Source organism: Hevea brasiliensis, unplaced genomic scaffold, assembly GCF_030052815.1.
Source record: "Hevea brasiliensis isolate MT/VB/25A 57/8 unplaced genomic scaffold, ASM3005281v1 Scaf7, whole genome shotgun sequence".
Lineage (NCBI taxonomy): Eukaryota > Viridiplantae > Streptophyta > Magnoliopsida > Malpighiales > Euphorbiaceae > Hevea > Hevea brasiliensis.
In genome coordinates, this window is record NW_026615250.1 from 724567 (window position 1) to 731630 (window position 7064).

The window sequence follows — 7064 nt, forward strand, 5'->3', positions numbered from 1 at the left end:
GTAAGCCTTCTTTCTCCAACTTCATCCCAACAAATTGATGACCTACACCTTCGACCATATAATGCCTCGTATGGAGCCATTTTTATACTTGCCTGATAACTATTATTATAAGTAAACTCCACTAAAGGTAAATGATGATCCCAATAGCCACCAAAATCCATAACACATGCACGAAGCATGTCCTCCAATGTCTATATAGTCCTTTCTGACTGTCCATCTGTCTGAGGGTGAAAAGTAGTACTAAAGTCTACCTGTGTTTCTAAAGCTTCTTGGAATTTCTTCCAAAATCAAGAAGTAAACTGAGTACCACGATTAGAGACCATGGAAACTGGAACACCATTAAGACTAATAATCTTGTCTATATACAAATGTGCAAGTTTAGCAAAGTCATATGTAGTCTTCACAGAAAGAAAATAAGTAGATTTTATCAAGCTGTCCACTATCACCTAGATTGCATTGTAACCACCTCGTGTACTAGGTAAACCCACAATAAAGTCCATGGCAATGTGCTCCCACTTCCACTCAGGAATAGGCAACGATTGAAGTAACCAAGATAGTCTTTGATATTTTGCCTTAACCTATTGATAAGTCAAACATTTAGCAACAAAGTCTGCAACATTCATCTTCATGCCACCCCACCAATAATGCTTCCTTAAATTATGGTACATCTTAGTTGAACCTGGGTGTACTGTGTAAGCAGAATGGTGTGCCTCCTACATGATTTCTCTTCTCAACTCATCAACATTGGGGACACAAAGTCTAGTGCCATAACGAAGAACTCCATCATCATTTAACATGAACCTTGAGCTTGGCCTTGATGAATACTATCTATAATCTCACACAACTGAGAATCCATCTTCTAAGCAGCCTTAATTCGATCAATCAAGACAGGCCTAACTCGAAGAATGTGCCACGAATGATCCAGATACGATTTCAAACTCTACTCCTTGATCTAGCAACTCATGAAATTCATAAATCAGAGGCCTTCTCTTGGTAGATATGTGAGCTAAACTACCAGAAGACTTCCTACTTAGGGCATTAGCCACCACATTAGTTTTTTCAGGGTGATACTATATGGTGCAATCATAATCCTTTAGCAATTCTACCCATCTCCTTTGCCTAAGATTAAGATTATGTTGGTCAAAGATGTATTTGAGACTTTCATGATCAGTGAAGATCTCACAAGTCTCACCATACAGATAGTGCCTCCAGATTTTCAAAGCAAAAATTGCTGCTACCATTTCCAAATCATGAGCTGGATAATTCTGCTCGTGCCTTTTCAACTGACGAGAAGCATATGCAATAACCCGTCCATGCTGCATCAAAACACATCCTAAGCCAATCCTAGAAGCATCATAATACACTGCATAACCCCCTGATCTAGACAAAAAGGCTAACACTAGTACTGTAGTTAAATGAGTTTTAAGCTCCTGAAAGCTTTTTTCATAAGCCTCAGACCACTGAAATTTCACATTCTTCTGTGTCAACTTAGTTAAAGGTGCTGCAATATGAGAGAAGTCTTGAACAAACTGTCTATAATACCCTACTAAACCTAAGAAATTATGAATCTTTTACATAGTTGTGGGTCTAGGCCAATGAAGCACTGCCTCAACTTTCTTCTTATCAACACACACCCCATCCTTAGACATTGTATGGCCTAGGAAAGCCACACTATCTAACCAGAACTCACATTTTGAGAACTTGGCATATAGCTTATATTCCCGTGAGGTCTGAAGGACAATTCTCAAATGCTGCTCATGCTCCTCTTTACTCTTTAAATACACTAGAATGTCATCGATGAACACTATAATAAATTGATCTAAGAAAGGCTTGAAAACTCTATTCATGAGATCCATAAAAGCGGTTGGAGCATTGATAAGACCAAAAGACATTACAAGAAATTCATATTATCCATACCTAGTCCTAAAGGCAGTCTTGGGTATGTCTTCTTTCTTAACCCTCAATTGATAATACCCAGATCGAAGATAAATCTTGGAAAAATACTTTGCACCTTAAAGTTGGTCAAATAGGTCATCTATGCGTGGAAGAGGACACTTATTACACACGGTCACCTTATTCAATTGCCTATAATCAATGCACATTCTCAAAGACCCATCCTTCTTTTATACAAATAACACAGGAGCACCTCATGGAGAAACACTAGGGCGAATAAACCCCTTATTTAATAGGTCCTGTAGCTGCTCCTTCAACTCCTTAAGTTCTGCGGGTGCTATACGATAACGTGGCATAGATATGGGCTCAGTTCTAGGAACTAAGTCTATACCAAACTCTACCTCTCTCTCCGGGGGTAAACTTGAAAAATCTTTTGGAAATACATTAGGAAACTCCTTAACCACTGTAACATTCTCCAAACTTGCACCTTCTACCTGAACGTCTCTAACATAAGCTAGCTACCCCTTACACCTCTTTCGCAATAATCGGCTAGCACTCACTACTGAGATAAGATTACTAGAGGCTATACTGCGATCTCTCTGAAATTGAAATTCTGCCTCCCCAGGAATTTTAAAGAGTACAACTTCATTATGATAATCCAATGAAACATGATAAGTGGCTAACTAATCCATGCCTAAAATCACATTAAACTCAACCATATCCAAAGAAACAAGATCTGCAACTAATTCCCTATCTCCAATGTGAACTATACATCCCCTATACACCATATCAGTGTCTATTGCATTCCCTATAGGTGTTGATACAGATAAAGGATGCTCTAACAAAGTAGGTGGTGTACTTTATCTCATGGAAAAGTATGGAGAAATAAAGGAATGAGTGGAACTGGGATTAAACAGTACTCTAGCATCAAATGAACAAATAGAAAGTGTACCTATCACTACTGCATTAGATGCCTGAGCATCCTGCTGAGTCAAAGCAAAAACCTTGGCTTGACCTCTACCACCAGATGTCTGTCCCTGAGTTTGAACAGATCCTCTACCACCAGAACCTCTACCACCCTGACCACGACCACCAAAACCCTGACTTCTACCACTATACTGTGAAACTGGCTGAACCTGAGAGGGAGTATAATGTACTGCTTGACCAGCACCCTGAGTTGTCCCACTAGTAGGACAGTCCGGTGTCCTAGCTGTCCATAACCAAAGCATGCTCCAGTGACCCAATGACAAGTGCCCTTATGTGGCTTACCACAATGCTGACAAGGAGTGGAAACAAGCCCAGTGCTAATCTGACTATACCGAGCATTCCCTGCATGAGTCCTCTACTCACGTCCCTGACCAACTCCATATTGATGTGCCCTATTACCAACTGTAGACTGAGAATCCTGCTTATTACCCTGATAACTCTGTCCTCTATTAAACTGATTAGCCTGACCATCTTTCTTAAACTGCTTATGCTACTCACGAGCCCAATGTTCATCATCATACATCTCCATCTATCTAGCCTGATCAACCATCTCCTCATATTTAGGTAGTCATATAGGAGCTAAATGATTAATTAGCTTGTCTCGTAAGCCCCTTTCAAACTTGCGAGCCTTCTTCTCCTCATTTGGAATCAAGCGTTTACCAAAGCGAGATAATTTGGTAAACTTCATCTCATACTCTGTAATTGTCATGTTGCCTTGCTTCAAGGTTTCAAACTCCAAAGCCTTAGCCTCTTGAACACTAGGAGGGAGAAATCGCTCTAAGAAGAGAGAGTGAAACTCAGGCCAAAGGATGGAACCTTCGAGTTGCCCATTCTTCTTAGAGAGATACCACTCACGAGTAACTCCCTTAAGCAGATTTCCTGCCAACATCACCATCCTAGCACTACTGCAACCCATTGTGTCATAACATCTCTCCATGTCATCTACAAAATCTAAGGGATCAACTAATGCATCCTCTCCAGTGAACTCCTTTGGTTTTAGCTTGAGAAAGTCTGTAGAGTCAAGGAATCGAGCCCTATCCTGAGCTAGTGCTGAAATAAGGCCAATCACTGGTTGCTGTGGTTGAGTTGTAAGGTACTCAGTTATAGTATTAACAGTATAATTCACTGCATGCAATCCCACTGCCAGATATGCCACAGTAACCTGACCAGCTCTAGGTGCTTGAGCTGCAGTAGCTAATTGGAATGGTTGTGCCCCAGTCTTAGTCATAGGCGTCTGTTCAAATGTCTGATTAATAGTTTGAGGTGGTACCTCTCCTGTTGGATCAAGGTTTGCACTATTAAGACCCATGGCCCTAGTTCTACTCTTACGTCTAACAGACTCAGGCACCTATTCATTTTAATAAACAAGCATTAAATCTGAAAATGTGAGCCAAATTAAGACTGGTGAAAAAGTACGAAAGACACAGATATCTAAAATAATGATAAACTGAAAAGACGTTAAGGATCCTATGCTCCGCAAGTTTACTAGACCTCAACCGGGCTCTGATATCAATTGTAATGGTCGGGCTACAACCACTAGAGGAATTGTCCGCTTTGGCTATAAGCCTCACGGTTTTGTCCCATAGGTGGAATGGAGAACTTTCCAGGAGGTTACTCATCTTAGGATTTCTCTCAAGCGAGTACGCTTAACTCTAGAGTTCTTCCAATTCTCCAGGTTATTCCACTAAAAGACGCCTTTAGTGATTAGTTTCCCCATTTTATATATCATTACTTTTTGAACCCAAGACCATCTCCGTGCTTTGCCAATGTGGGATTTGCCTAAGGGACCTTTCTCCCCCCCTTTCGAGACTCAGCGTCCTCGCTGAGGTTTGTCCCACCGTCGCCCAAGAGGACACGCGAGCGGCTCTGATACCAACTTTGTCACGATCCAAAATTTTTTGTCTTGACCAGTGCATAATTTAAGTATTCTTAAATCATACAAACCTTATCAGAGTATCTTGAATAAATATATTGTCACTTACTAATCCAAAAAAATAAATAAATAAAATCCAAATAAACAAAATATTGAATAAACATCATAAATATCTATAAGTAAACTGCGAAGTCTCTACAGATTTCAAATGAAAACTTAAACTGCTCAATAAACTAAATATTAGCCCGAGGAAATATGAATTCGAGCATACCATGAGAACAAATCAAATATTATCCCTCTCCAAAAAATGGACTGAATATTTGGATCAACTACAAAATTCTACTGATCTGAAACAGATAACAAATAGAGAAAATATTGTTTGAGCTAATGCTCAGTGAATGATAATTACAGTACACAACAAAACAGGAACAGGCAGACATTTGATTAATTTCGTAATAAATTTTTCATTCAATAAAATCATGCTCATGCTATCAAAATCATTAGTAAAATAATTAAATAAAATATATAAAAATCGGTCAAATAAATTTTATGGTACAGTACACCAGGGTGATGATACCCCACATCACCAAAGGCCAGATGGTAAGCGCGCTACCATATATTAGATACCTTCCTCCTCCTTCACAAATATCAATGCATATGATACTAATGCAAACCATAAAGTGCAATGATGCATGACTCAACAATGCAACCTAATACCGTGATAGTCCACACGGTGGAGCCAGATAGCAGATACAGATACTAGGCACATGTACCAATTCAAAATAAAAAATCAAATTGTACAAATCAATCAAAATCCATGAAAAATTTCGGATAGCAAATAATAACTGATAGTGCAATTCTAACAGTTTATTTCAATCATTTCACAGAGTCAATAAGATCAAATCAATCTCAAATAAATTCAGTGTAACATATCGATAAATTTTATATTCAGATATCAATCAATATAAAGACATTAAAGGCCTGTTTTCGGAATTCTAATGGCTCTAATGTAGAGATAATTGATAAAATTAATTATTTAATCAAAATCGAAATAAAATTCAATAATAAAATAAAATTCTAGAAAATCACATGTAAAATAATTATTAAAATATCAATTTAAAATTTCATTTAGTAATAAATTTAATGCTAAGAAATTTTAAAAGGAACTAAAACGATGCCATGTACTATAATTACCACTCACCTGGAACCTCCAAGACAATAGTTATTTTCAATGGAAGAGAGATAATTTCAACTGACATATTGAATATTCGAATCTCCTGCACACCCAAAATATAAAAGAAAAATATCAAATAATAATAAAATAAAATAACTTTAATATATATATATATATATATATATATATATATATATATTTTAAAAAATCAACTATTGTCTAACAATAATCATGATCAACCCAATTTAATACCAATATTCAAAGAAAAAAAATAAATTTCTAGAGTAATTGTAACAGATCAAGAAAAGAAAATAAAATCAGATTCACCAATTATTAAACAAAGAATGAGAATTTTTACCTTGAAAACAAAATCGAAGGTGATGAATAAAGAAGTAAAAATTTAGGGATTAATAGAGAAGTAAAAATTTAGGGATTCTCTGCGCACATCAGGTTATAAATCGTAAATTTATATATATATATATATATATATATATATATATATATATATATATATATATATATATATATATATATATATAAAAGATGATGAAAATAACTGTCGAGAGTATTTGATATAAAAGGAGGTGATAAACATACTTTGAGAGTAAAGTTTAGCAGAAAGAGATTATTAGGGTGTATATATTTCAAGAGTTCTATTAGGTATAAAATGGAATAAGAGTTATTATTGAACTGTGTTGTTCAGATTACAGATATATATTTAATTTCAAAAATAATATATACATAAAATTAAATAAACAGATCATTTAATAAAATATATTTTTTAAAATTATTATTAATTAATTAAAATAAATAAAATATTGAGTTCACAATTTTTATCGAAAATATTTTATAATTTTCCTGCATACAAATATCCATTGAAATTCTGAGGGGTCCATCTTCATGACTACTTCAAGGATAAGGCATTGACGATCATCATTGACCTGTTAAGTATATCAACAAGCAATCAAAATTATTATTTCATCTTCACACAGACAATAGAGAGGAAGGGGAAAAAATAATCTTGTTAATTTTCCATTTGAATCTCTTAGCTGGGTAACAACATTCTGCTACTCTGTCTCTCTCAAGGATTGGAAAAGATTTGGGAGAAATTAATTAGGTTCAAGCTGCAGCTACTTT